We start from the raw sequence: 13,783 nt of genomic DNA, 5'->3' as shown, positions 1-13,783 counted from the left end.
TCACAGGAATTTAGTTATTTCTGCGTCAAAATACAAGCACACTTAAACTGTAGGGATGATTTGCAAAAGTGCCTTTTAGAAATTTTACACTACTTTGGGTGGGAGGGAGGCTCAAGAGGGAGGGATACACACACACACACACACACATACACATACACACACACACACACACATATACACCCACACATATATACACACATATATACATACACACACACATACACACACATACACACACACACACACACACACACACACATATAATTATGGCTGATTCACCTTGTTGTACAGCAGAAATCAACACAACATCGTAAAGCAATTATCCTCCACTTGAAAAAATTTTTTATACTACTTTATTTCAAAGCTGAAAAAATCTAACTGCTTACTAAAATTTAATGTACTCATTAATTCTTCTACTTCCCCCTCCAAATTCTATACGTCCAGGTAGAGATGAGCAAAGGAGTCTGTATTTTAGATAGCTTTCTTTGAGTGGTTGAGAAAGCAGGCTTTGTACTTACCACACTTAATTTTATATTATATAATGTTTTGGTGAGCTTCCCTTGTGGCTCAGCTGGTAACAAATCCACCTGCAATGTGGGAGACCTGAGTTTGAGTCCTGGTTGGGAAGATCCCCTGGAGAAGGGAACAGCTACCCACTCCAGTATCCTGGCCTGGAGAATTCCTTGGGGTCGCAAAGAGTCGGACACAACGGAGCAACTTTCACTCACTCAATCTTTTGGTGTCATTTATATTTAGAGCATATCTAGAGAATCTAATATTCAATTACTAAATTAAATGTTCCCTTTACTCCTTACTGTGTAACCCTATAATATTCTAACAGTAAACATAAATTAACATTTTTGGTAAGAAGAGGAGAAAAAAAGAGATTTTGTTTCCCCCAATACTACGACCAGTATATTTTTCCTTATACTGACAATATCCTCCTCATTCACTTTCATCTCTGACAAACTGATCTATTTTGTTTTATTCCATTTCTCAGTCCACATTTTCATTTTTGTTCACATTTATTGCTGATATATTTGTCTGACATTTAACTTTTGTTATATGTCAAAAGAATTTACACAAATAATGGTGCAAAATAAAGGAACAGCTGGGAGCAGGAGATGTATAAGTACAAGTGGGCAAAAGACTATGATTGAGAACTACAAGAAACAATAGACTGTACATAAAACTTCAATATTTTTAATTATAAAACATAGAAAATAAAACAATCCAGATATTTTGTGTAAAGAGAAAAATGACAAGCTTGAAAATGCCATCATGGAGCATTAAGAATCAGATTTACTCTCTTGTCTTAAACAATGACAAATTCAGATAAACATATGAAACCAACAGTATTCAGACCCTGGACACCAGGCTACACAAGCATTGTGGCTTCTTCAAAGAAGAAAATGAAAGCGACAAGGCCTACAATTGTCCAGCTTCCTTCCTGGAGACAGATTCCAGGACACAGTGTGGGAAGGGAGGAGCCCTAAGAGAGCCCAGCAGTCCCAGTGAGTTAAGGGGACAGAGTTGAGAATTACAGAGACCAGGATGTTAGAATTAGCAGACAGTGACAATAAAAGTATAGATTATTATAGGACTTCCCTGGTGGTCCAAGGTTAAGATTCTGCCTTCCAGTGCAGGGGGCACGGGGTTTGATCCCTCGTCAGGTAACTAAGATCCCATATGTTGCACAGTGCAGTCAATTAAAAAGAAATTACTATAAACGTATTCCTTATGTTCAAAAAGTTATACCAGAGACATGAAAGATGTTTAAAAGATCACAATTAAAATTCTAGAGATGAAAATGCCTGAGATAAAAATACACTGGATGTGTAGTGGGAGACTGGTAGATTATGTTAGATGTGTAATGGTAGATTTGACATTGCAGAAGAAAAGATCAGTCACCTTGAAGACATAAACATAGAAACTTCCCAAAATTATATGAAGTAATAATTATTAAAAGTGTATTATTAAGTTTGGAACATACAGTCCAAGCAACATTATTCATAATAACCAAAACACAGAAATAACCTAAGTGTCTAGGGACACATGAATGAATGAATAACTCAAAGGTGATATATCCACAGAATGCAATATTATTTGACCATGGAAAGGAATGAAGTACTGATTCATGCTACAATGGGGATGAACTTTGAAAGTATTTTGCTTTGTGAAAGAAGTCAGTCACCAAAGATTGACATTGTATTATTCCATTTATCTAACTAGTCTGTTTCCCCAAAGAGTCAGACACGGCTTAGTGACTGAACAACAATGGGTCCTTAATAAGTGAATCTATAAAGACAGAAAGTAGATTTGTAGTTGCCTAGGGCTCGGGGAATGTTGGACCGAAATGGGGATGACTGCTTAGAAATAATGGATGTGTGGTGATGAAAATGCTTTTAAAAATGTTTTTGGAGTGATGAGAATGTTCTAAAATTGATGTGGTATTTGTTGCATTAGCTCTATGAACATAGTAAAAACCACTGAGTTTAAACGATTGAATAATATATGTGAATTATATCTCAAAAAAACCTGTTCTAATGAAAGTGATGGCTCAATTAAATGAAGTAGAGATGCCAGAACTGCCATGGCAGATTGTAGAAAGATGAAAAGGTTCAGGGAAGTGGGCATGCTAGTCTGAATCTACTGTATAGAACTGGAAAACACACAGGTGACTATTTCCTTGGAGAGACCCAAAGGATACTGTTTATCAGGCAATAAGGAATGTACAGGTAAGGGGAGTATCAAGCTCATTGTGTTCATCCTTGGTGAGCTGGGGCTGACTCTAGTAGATAATATCACAGAACTTAGCATTAATGTTTCCTCAGCATTAGTGGGAATAATAAGATCTCAGAAAGCCAGAGGACAGGTGACAGCAAGTAAGAAACAAAGTGAGCAGAATTGTCAAAATAGCCATCAACGTCAGAATTGAAGCCAGAGAAATTCTGACTGTGAGAATTTTGGAAATGGGTAACAGACCATTGTACTCCTTGGGGCAAGACAGATAGACATCTTATAAGAGTGTTGCCTAATATTTGAACCAGTAGAAGAATGACAAATAAGCTGAAGGCTGAGATAAATGGCCTCAATAGAAAGTTATGATTCCTTGACAAATTTCCAGATCTGAGCCAGATCTCAGACTCAGAATCCATTTGTTAAAGGCCCCCACAGTTTCTGTAACTCTATAGCAGGTGTGGTACATTAGTAATTCCCCAAGTCCTTCACTAAAGGAATCAATGGCCACAATACACTGAAGAAAGAAAATGCCCAGATCTTTGCTAGGCTTATTAGACAGAGTTCAATTTGACATTCATTCTTAGGGAACCAAAGCACCATCATGAACTCCCATTAGAAGAAAGGTATATGAGGACCAGGAAACAGTTTGTGTCTTGTCTCAGGCCCACCCATGTCTCAGTGGATTCTCTGTCCACACATCCCCCTGTGATTATTTCCCCGGTTTCTAAATCTGTCATTGGAATGGCCATGTTTAACAATTGCTGGAACCTCACATTTGTTTGACCTGTGCAATAAAAGCTTGGTAATGATATAGGCCAAGTGGAAGCCCATAAAATAGCCTCTGAACCTTAGCCAGAATAGAAAATTAAAACAATTTTATATCTCAAGGGTAATGAAAGAGCTTAATACCTCCCTTGAAGGGATGTGAGGTGGAACGTGGTCCAAACATATTAGCAGTTAATTTGCCAGTCTGGTTCTAGCAAAAATTGGATGGATTGTGGTAGATGACAGTGGACTGCTAAGAACTTAACTCGAATTAGCTTAATTGCAGCAGATGTACCGAAAGTGATTTTTAAAATTATTTATTTATTTATTTATTTATTTATTTTTTAACATGATAGATTGTTTCCTACTCACAATAGAGCCAGCTTTATTTAGACAATATGGGTTTTGATTAGTTTGAGGTTTTATTTTATTTTTTTCCATTTATTTTTATTAGTTGGAGGCTAATTACTTTACAATATTGTAGTGGTTTTTGTCATACATTGACATGAATCAGCCATGGATTTACATGTGTTCCCCATCCAGATCCCCCGTCCCACCTCCCTCTCCACCTGATTCTTCTGGGTCTTCCCAGTGCACCAGGCCCAAGCACTTGTCTCATGCATCCAGCCTGGGCTGGTGATCTGTTTCACCCTAGATAATATACATGTTTCGATGCTATTCTCTTGAAACATTCCACCCTCGCCTTCTCCCACAGAGTCCAAAAGTCTGTTCTGTACATCTGTGTCTCTTTTTCTGTTTTGCATATAGGGTTATCATTAGCATCTTTCTAAATTCCATATATATGCGTTAGTATACTGTATTGGTCTTTATCTTTCTGGCTTACTTCACTCTGTATAATGGGCTCCAGTTTCATCCATCTCATTAGAACTGATTCAAATGAATTCTTTTTGATGGCTGAGTAATATTCCATGGTGTATATGTACCACAGCTTCCTTATCCATTCGTCTGCAGATGGGCATCTAGGTTGCTTCAATGTCCTGCTATTATAAACAGTGCTGCGATGAACATTGGGGTGCACGTGTCTCTTTCAGATCTGGTTTCAGATCTGGTTTGCAGGTTGGTAGGGGGTGCCTTCTCTGGGGCCGCGTTTGCCCTTTCCCCTCCCCCTCCTCCTGCCTCCGGTGGGGGATGGGCCGGTCCGCTGCCGGCTAGCTCTTCTCTGGAATTGCTCAGTCCCTTTGTTCTGCGAATGGCCGGCAGTATGTTCCGGCCGGATAATTTTCTCTCTCTCTCTTGCTACCCCACAGTTTAAGTTGCTATCTCTCATTAGCTCCCTCCGATTGCCCTCAGGGCATTCGGGCCCGGTCTTTACCCTAAGCAATGCCGCCCGCTCCTCTCCGTTCCACCCCCACTTGCTGGTGGCGGATGCGGGCATCTGGGGCACTTTTCTACTGGGAGTTGCTTTTAGGCATGTAATCTGTGGGTTTTATTTATTTTTCTCCCAGTTAGGTTGCCCTCCGAGATTCAAAAACTTCCCCCAGACCCGCCCGTGAGAGGGTTTCCTGGAATTTGGAAACTTCCTCTATTACGACTCCCTTCCCGGGATGGGTCTCCGTCCCTAACTCTATTGTCTCTCTTTTTACCTTTTATATTTTGTCCTACCTCCTTTCGAAGATGATGGGCTGCTTTTCTGGGCGCCTGATGTCTTCTGCTAGCAGTCAGAAGTTGTTTTGTGAAGTTTGCTCAGCGTTCAAATGTTCTTTCGATGAATTTGTAGGGGAGAAAGTGGTCTCCCCGTCCTATTCCTCCGCCATCTTGGTTCCTCCTCCTGCCTTGCTCTTTTCTCAAAGGTCAGTTGACAATATTTATGTGAGTCTATTTCTAGGCTCTTATTCTATTCAGTTGATCTACATTGTCCCTTCGCATCCACAGGAAATTAATTTCAGGGCCCCTCAAAGATACCAAAATCTGTGGATGCTCAAGTCCCTTTTAAATGATGTCATAGTGTTTGTACATAATCTACACACATCCTCCTATGTACTTTAAATCATCTCTAGTTTACTTCTAATACCTGTAATACAATACCTAAAACTGCTATGGAAATGGTTGTAAATACACTGTAAATGCTATGTGAATAGTTCCCAGTGTGTAGTAAATTCAAATTTTGCTTTTGGGAACTTTTGGGAATGTTTGTTTTTTTTTTCATCGTGGGGACAGTGGTTTGTCCTGTTTCCTCTCTTTTATGAATTCTAGAAGAATTGGCAATTTTTCAGCTTATTCAGGTTTTTACTTGTCTTAAAGACAGAAAGGTGATTTCCAAGCTGCTCACGTGTAGAACTGAAACCAGAAACTCCCCAAAGATCTTTTCACGGAACTGTTTTGCCTTCCATTTTCCATTTCTAGAAAAGTAGGCTATAGTATATGGACAAATCCTTCCACTGAAAAGAGGTAAAAATACCATGTTAAACTCAAAAACCATCTTCTTAAAAGCATCAGTGAGTTGATAAGAAAGTAATAAATGACCTAGCCTCCCAAAGAAGGGAAAGATCCTGCTTGCCCTTCATAGAGAACAGTGTCCTGAAAATGGAGAAACAGTTCTATGAGTTTATTGCACCAGAGTCCAAACATGGCAGTCCTACACTTCCAGCTGTTTGCCCCAAGTTCTTGACTTTTTCTACCCATCTGTCTTCCCTTTCAAACTTTAAACCGAGTTTTAAAAATTCTGATTATAATGTATACAGATATTCTATAATGTATGATAAAGTATGTTCACTATAGAAAATTTATAAAATGATGAAACTGATAATAAAAATAGCCGTAGCCTTCACACTTGGAAATATTCTGTTGTATTTTCTTCTAGTTTATTATATAACCTGCTGCTGCCCAAGGGCCACAGCTCTAAGTTGATGGGCCCAGATCTCAGTGGCCCCAAGTTCTGTGTCTGTATCTCTGCCTTCCAACCAGTGGTGATGGATGGTCCCGCACCTACCTAAGGTCACCTCTCAGCCTGAGCTTAAGATTGGACCCTGCTTCCCCCAATAATCAATTTCCTAGTCTCTATTGTATCATTCATTCTTGCATACAAATGTGCTGTAATGTTAATACCTCTCATTAGAACAAACAAAATGAAACCAAATAAATGAAAATAAAATGGTCCCATTAAAATCCACCACTTGGTCCCATATCCCCCTCCAACCAGTGCCCCATTTCTATGACTTTCCTTATAGAACAATACTTGAGTCCATTCTCTCACCTACTGTGTTGTCTTTTATTTTTAGCAGATACATATATGCACATATCTTGAAAAGTAAATACCACTACAAGTCCTGTTAATGAAAATAAGTGAGTAGGTGAAAGTCACTTAGTTGTATTCAACTCTTTGCAACCCCATGGATTGCAGCCTCTGTCCATGGAACTCTCCAGGCAAGAATACTGGAGTGGGTAGCCATTCCCTTCTCCAGAGGATCTTCCTGACCCAGGTAATGAACCCAGGTTTCCTGCATTTAAGCAGATTCTTTGCCATCTAAGCCACCAGGGGAGTCTCCCCAATCTTCCATACATCCCATTTCTGATCTCGGAGCCAACCTCTTTAAGGTTTGTGTCTGTTTCTCTTATTGGTATTTCTGTTCCTCTAAATAGCACATTCATAGTGGTCTTTCTTTGTTTTTGTTTATGTATCATTTTAGTGAATTAGCTCTCTTTAACATACCATGATCCTTCAAATAGTTATTTTATCATTTTTATTAGCTTAATGTTCAGTGTCTACATTATTATGACCGTGTAAATAAATGCATTTAGTAGACTAAATAGCATTTAGTAGACTATGATAATTTTTTTCCCTTGAATTTTTAAAACCATTGTTCTGGAGTTAATAAATGTCTTATTCCTTCGTTTGCTTAGTTTCTGTTGTATTCATTATGAGATCACTCTCAAACTTTCCTCCACAGCCTAAGTACTTATGAATATATTCAAGCACATCAGATATTCTACAAACTTCGTCTCTTTGCACAGACTTTCCCACGGCCCTCGGGGCTGCCACATGGGGACAGGTTCCCTGCTCACCTGGGGCGTGGCTGGCATTGGGAATCTCCTTCACCTCATCCAGGGCTGACCTCTGCCTCTCTTTCCTGCTGGCTTCCCTGTTGCCTGGATCTCACATGTTCTTCTTTTTTGGTTTTTTCAAACACTTTCCCTTTACTTCATCTAGTTAGTATGCTGAGAAAGGGAACATGTAAAGTAAAATATTGAAACTCTAAATAGCTAAAAAAAATCCCCTGGAGAAGGGCATGGCAACCCACTCCAGTATTCTTTTTTTTTTTTTTTATTTTAATTGGAGGCTAATTACTTTACAATACTGTGGTGGTTTTTGCCATACATTCACATGAATCAGCAATGGGTGTACATATGTTCCCCATCCTGACCCTCCCTCCCACCTCCCTCCCCATCCCATCCCTCAGGGTCATCCCAGTGCACCAGCCCTGAGCACCCTGTCTTATGCATCGAACCTGGACTGGTGATCTGTTTCACATATGATAATATACATGTTTCAACGCTATTCTCTCAAATCATCCCACCCTCGCCTTCTCCCACAGAGTCCAAAAGTCTGTTTTTTGTATTTGTGTCTCTTTTGCTGTCTTGCATATAGGGTCATCGTTACCATCTTTCTAAATTCCATGTATATGCATTAATATACTATATTGGTGTTTTTCTTTCTGACTTACTTCGCTCTGTCCAATAGGCTCCAGTTTCATCCACCTCATTAGAACTGATTTAAATGCATTCTTTTTAGTAGCTGAGTAATATTCCATTGTGTATATGTACCACAGCTTTCTTATCCATTCGTCTGCCCATGGACATCTAGGCTGCTTACATGTCCTGGCTATTATAAACAGTGCTGCGATGAACATTAGGGTACACGTGTTTCTTTCACTTCTGGTTTCCTTGGTGCGTATGCCCAGCAGTGGGATTGCTGGGTCATATGGCGGTTCTATTTCCAGTTTTTTAAGGAATCTGCACACTGTTCTCCATAGTGGTTATACTAGTTTGCATTCCCACCAACAGTGTAAGAGGGTTCCTTTTTCTCCGCACTCTCTCCAGCATTTATTGTTTGTAGACTCATTGATAGCAGCCATTCTGACTGGCGTGCCCACTCCAGTATTCTTGCCTGGAGAATTCCAAGGACAGAGGACCTGGTGGGCTACAGTCCATGGGGTCTAAAAGAATCAGACACAACTGAGTGACCAACACACACACACACACACACACACACACACACACACACACACACACATGCAAATATCTAAAAATGTCTTCAGGCTACCAGCGCTTATTCACATAGTGACTTGGTATAGAATTCTGTGTTGGAAATAATTTTCCTCAGAATTTAGAAAGCATTGTTTCAACATTTTCTAGCTTCTTCAGAGCAGATTTTTTTTGCCTCTTGAAGTTTTCAGAGTCTCTTCTTTTTAAAAAATTTTACTTACTTTATTTTTGTTTGCGCTGGGTCTTCGTTGCTGTCCAAGGGCTTTCGTTGCACCGAGCAGGAGGCGGCTTCTCTTGTGGAGCACAGGCTCTAGGCTCGCGGGCTCAGTAGTTGGGATGCATGGGCTTAGTTGCTCTGGGCATATGAAATCTTCCCAGTCTAGGGATCAAACCTGTGTCCCCTGCATTGGCCGGTCGATTCTTAACCATTGTGCCACCAGGGAAGTGCTCAAAGCCTCTACTTTTCCACCCTTTTTACTGAAATTTCATCTGTGATATATCTTTGTTTTCATATATCTGTTTTCATCTCCTGTGCTGAGAACTTGGTGGGGACCATTCAAAGTATAAGCTTTTGTCTGTCAAACTCTGAGAAACTTTCTTGAAATTTTAAAAATATTTGCTACTCTCCATTCTCTTTGAAACTTATGTTCTTGATGTGTTGGAATCCCTTGCTGATAACCCAGAATTCTTATAGTTCTTCTTTCCTTCTTGCCATTACTTCTCCATTTTGTAGCACTAAATGGAAGTAAAACTTAATTTTCTAATTCTTCTATTGAATTATTTATTTCTATGATCATATTTCTAATTTCTAAGAGCACTTTCTTCTTCTCTGTATACAATAGTATGTAATTCTGGTCTTGTTTCATATGCCATATCTTTTTCACATCTTTTATATTATTGATTATAGTCATATGGAATCCATTAGGTCTCTTGATTATCTTCTTTTATGATTTCTGCTAAATGTTTATTTCCCTTATAACAGTTAAAGCGCCATATCACCAGGGTCTTACTCTTGCTCTTCCTTCTGTTTCCAGGAACTAGCAGATCCTGATCCACTGGCGGCCTCAAAACATATACTGGATGATGGACTTTAGTGTGGCTCAGGCAGCTAAGCCACACTGCCACTTGATGTCCTCCTGACTTCTGAACCTAGCAGCCTCTTCTTATAGAACATTCTGGAACACTGCAACAGTTCACTAGCATGGGGTGCAGAGTCATGTCTGCTACCTGCTGGACAGGGAACTAATGGAAAATAGGTCACAAAGGTCTCTGAGAGAAGATATCCTGGGTTCAATCCCATCCCCAACTCCACCACCTCCTTAAACTCTCTCAGTAGAAAATGATCACAAATTGGGTGCTTCATGGGTTTGCTTTGAGGGTAAAATTTGACCATGTAAATCACATGGCCTTATTGCCTGAGACCTATTAAGTGTTCCTTTATTCACAGTTACCATTATTATAATGGGCTTCCCTGGTGGCTCAGATGGTAAAGAATCCCCCTGCAATGCGGGAGACTTGGGTTTGATCCCAGGGTGGGGAAGATCTTCCCTGGAGGAAATGGCAACCCACTCCAGTGTTCTTGCCTGAGAAATCCCATGGGCAAAGAAGACCAGCAGGCTATAGTCCATGGGGTCACAAAGAGTCAAGCACGACTGAGCACACCATCATATTGACTACAGCATTTAGATAAGTTCCACTATTTTGCTTGTATAAACCACAATTCAGGAAACATCGTTAAACACATATTGATATTTTGAGACATGTATGATTATCTTCTTAAGATAAATCCTTTTTAGGAATTTAGTTACTTCTCTTTTGCTTTTTTTCTGGCCACGTTGTTTGGCATGTGGGATCTTAGTTCCCCAGCCAGGGTCTGAACCCATGCCCCCTGCATTGGAAACACAGAGTCTTAACCATTGGGAAGCCAGGAAAGTCACAGGAATTTAGTTATTTCTGCGTCAAAATACAAGCACACTTAAACTGTAGGGATGATTTGCAAAAGTGCCTTTTAGAAATTTTACACTACTTTGGGTGGGAGGGAGGCTCAAGAGGGAGGGATACACACACACACACACACACACACACACATATACACACACACACATACACACACACACATATATACAAAAACACACACATATACACACACACATATATATACACACACACATATACACACACACACATATACACACACATACACACACATATACACACACACATATATACACACACACATACACACATACACACACACATACACACACATATATACACACACACACATATATATATATGCACACACACATACACACATATATACACACACACACACATATATAATTATGGCTGATTCACCTTGTTGTACAGCAGAAATCAACACAACATTGTAAAGCAATTATCCTCCACTTGAAAAGATTTTTTATACTACTTTATTTCAAAGTTGAAAAAAGTCTAACTGCTTACTAAAATTTAATGTACTCATTAATTCTTCTACTTCCCCCTCCAAATTCTATACATCAGGATAGAGATGAGCAAAGGAGTCTGTATTTTAGATAGCTTTCTTTGAGTGGTTGAGAAAGCGGGCTTTGTACTTACCACACTTAATTTTATATTATATAATGTTTTGGTGGGCTTCCCCTGTGGCTCAGGTGGTAAAGAATCCGCCTGCAATGCAGGAGACCTGGGTTTGAGTCCTGAATTGGGAAGATCCCCTGGAGAAAGGAACAGCTACCCACTCCAGTATCCTGGCCTGGAGAATTCCTTGGGGTCACAAAGAGTCGGACACAACTGAGTGACTTTCACTCACTCAGTCTTTTGGTGTCATTTATATTTAGAGCATATCTAGAGAATCTAATATTCAATTACTAAATTAAATGTTCCCTTTACTCCTTACTGTGTAACCCTATAATATTCTAACAGTAAACATAAATTAACATTTTTGGTAAGAAGAGGAGAAAAAAAGAGGTTTTGTTTCCCCCAAAACTACAACCAGTATATTTTTCCTTATACTGACAATATCCTCCTCATTCACTTTCATCTCTGACAAACTGATCTATTTTATTTTATTCCCTTTCTCAGTCCACATTTTCATTTTTGTTCACATTTATTGCTAATATATTTGTCTGACATTTAACTTTTGTTATATGTCAAAAGAATTTACACAAATAATGGTGCAAAATAAAGGAACAGCTGGGAGCAGGAGATGTATAAGTACAGGTGGGCAAAAGACAACATGATTGAGAACTACAAGAAACAATAGATTGTACATAAAACTTCAATATTTTTAATTATAAAACATAGAAAATAAAACAATCCAGATATTTTGTGTAAACAGAAAAATGACAAGCTTGAAAATGCCATCATAGAGCATTAAGAATCAGATTTACTCTCTTGTCTTAAACAATGACAAATTCAGATAAACATATGAAACCAACAGTATTCAGACCCTGGACACCAGGCTACACAAGCATTGTGGCTTCTACAAAGAAGAAAATGAAAGCGGCAAGGCCTACAATTGTCCAGCTTCCTTCCTGGAGACAGATTCCAGGACACAGTGTGGGAAGGGAGGAGCCCTAAGAGAGCCCAGCAGTCCCAGTGAGTTAAGGGGACAGAGTTGAGAATTACAGAGACCAGGATGTTAGAATTAGCAGACAGTGACAATAAGTGTTGCTATAGATTATTATAGGACTTCCCTGGTGGTCCAAGGTTAAGACTCTGCCTTCCAATGCAGGGGGCACAGGTTTGATCCCTCGTCAGGGAACTAAGATCCCATACGTTGCACAGTGCAGTCAATTAAAAAAAAAATTACTATAAAAAAATTACTATAAATGTACTCCTTATGTTCAAAAAGTTATACCAGAGACATGAAAGATGTTTAAAAGATCACAATTAAAATTCTAGAGATGAAAATGCCTGAGATAAAAATACACTGGATGTGTATTGGTAGACTGGTAGATTATGTTAGATGTGTAATGGTAGATTTGACATTGCAGAAGAAAAGATCAGTCACCTTGAAGACATAAACATAGAAACTTCCCAAAATTATATGAAGCAATAATTATTAAAGTGTATTCTTAAGTTTGGAACATACAGTCCAAGCAACATTATTCATAATAACCAAAACACAGAAATAACCTAAGTGTCTAGGAACACATGAATGAATGAATAACTCAAAGGTGATATATCCACAGAATGCAATATTATTTGACCATGGAAAGGAATGAAGTACTGATTCATGCTACAATGGGGATGAACTTTGAAAGTATTTTGCTTTGTGAAAGAAGTCAGTCACCAAAGATTGACATTGTACTATTCCATTTATCTAACTGGTCTGTTTCCCCAAAGAGTCAGACACGGCTTAGTGACTGAACAACAATGGGTCCTTAATAAATGAATCTATAAAGACAGAAAGTAGATTTGTAGTTGCCTAGGGCTCGGGGAATGTTGGACCGAAATGGGGATGACTGCTTAGAAATAATGGATGTGTGGTGATGAAATCATGTTTTTAAAAATGTTTTTGGAGTGATGAGAATGTTCTAAAATTGATGTGGTATTTGTTGCATTAGCTCTATGAACATAGTAAAAACCACTGAGTTTAAACAATTGAATAATATATGTGAATTATATCTCAAAAAATCCTGTTCTAATGAAAGTGATGGCTCAATTAAATGAAGTAGAGATGCCAGAACTGCCATGGCAGATAGTAGAAGGAAAGATGAAAAGGTTCAGGAAGTGGACATGCTAGTCTGAATCTACTCTACAGAACTGGAAAACACACAGGTGACTATTTCCTTGGAGAGACCCAAAGGATACTGTTTATCAGGCAATAGGAATGCACAGGTAAGGGGAGTATCAAGCTCATTGTGTTCATCCTTGGTGAGCTGGGGCTGATTCTAGGAGATAATATCACAGAACTTAGCATTAATGTTTCCTCAGCATTACTGGGGATAATAAGATCCCGGAAAGCCAGAGGACAGGTGACAGCAAGTAAGAAACAAAGTGAGCAGAATTGTCAAAATAGCCATCAACGTCAGAATTGAAGCCAGAGAAA

The sequence above is a fragment of the Dama dama genome, chromosome 7 (genome assembly GCF_033118175.1).
Source record: "Dama dama isolate Ldn47 chromosome 7, ASM3311817v1, whole genome shotgun sequence".
Classification (NCBI taxonomy): domain Eukaryota; kingdom Metazoa; phylum Chordata; class Mammalia; order Artiodactyla; family Cervidae; genus Dama; species Dama dama.
The sequence above is the reverse complement of the archived record's forward strand: the minus strand, read 5'-3'. Positions refer to the sequence as shown.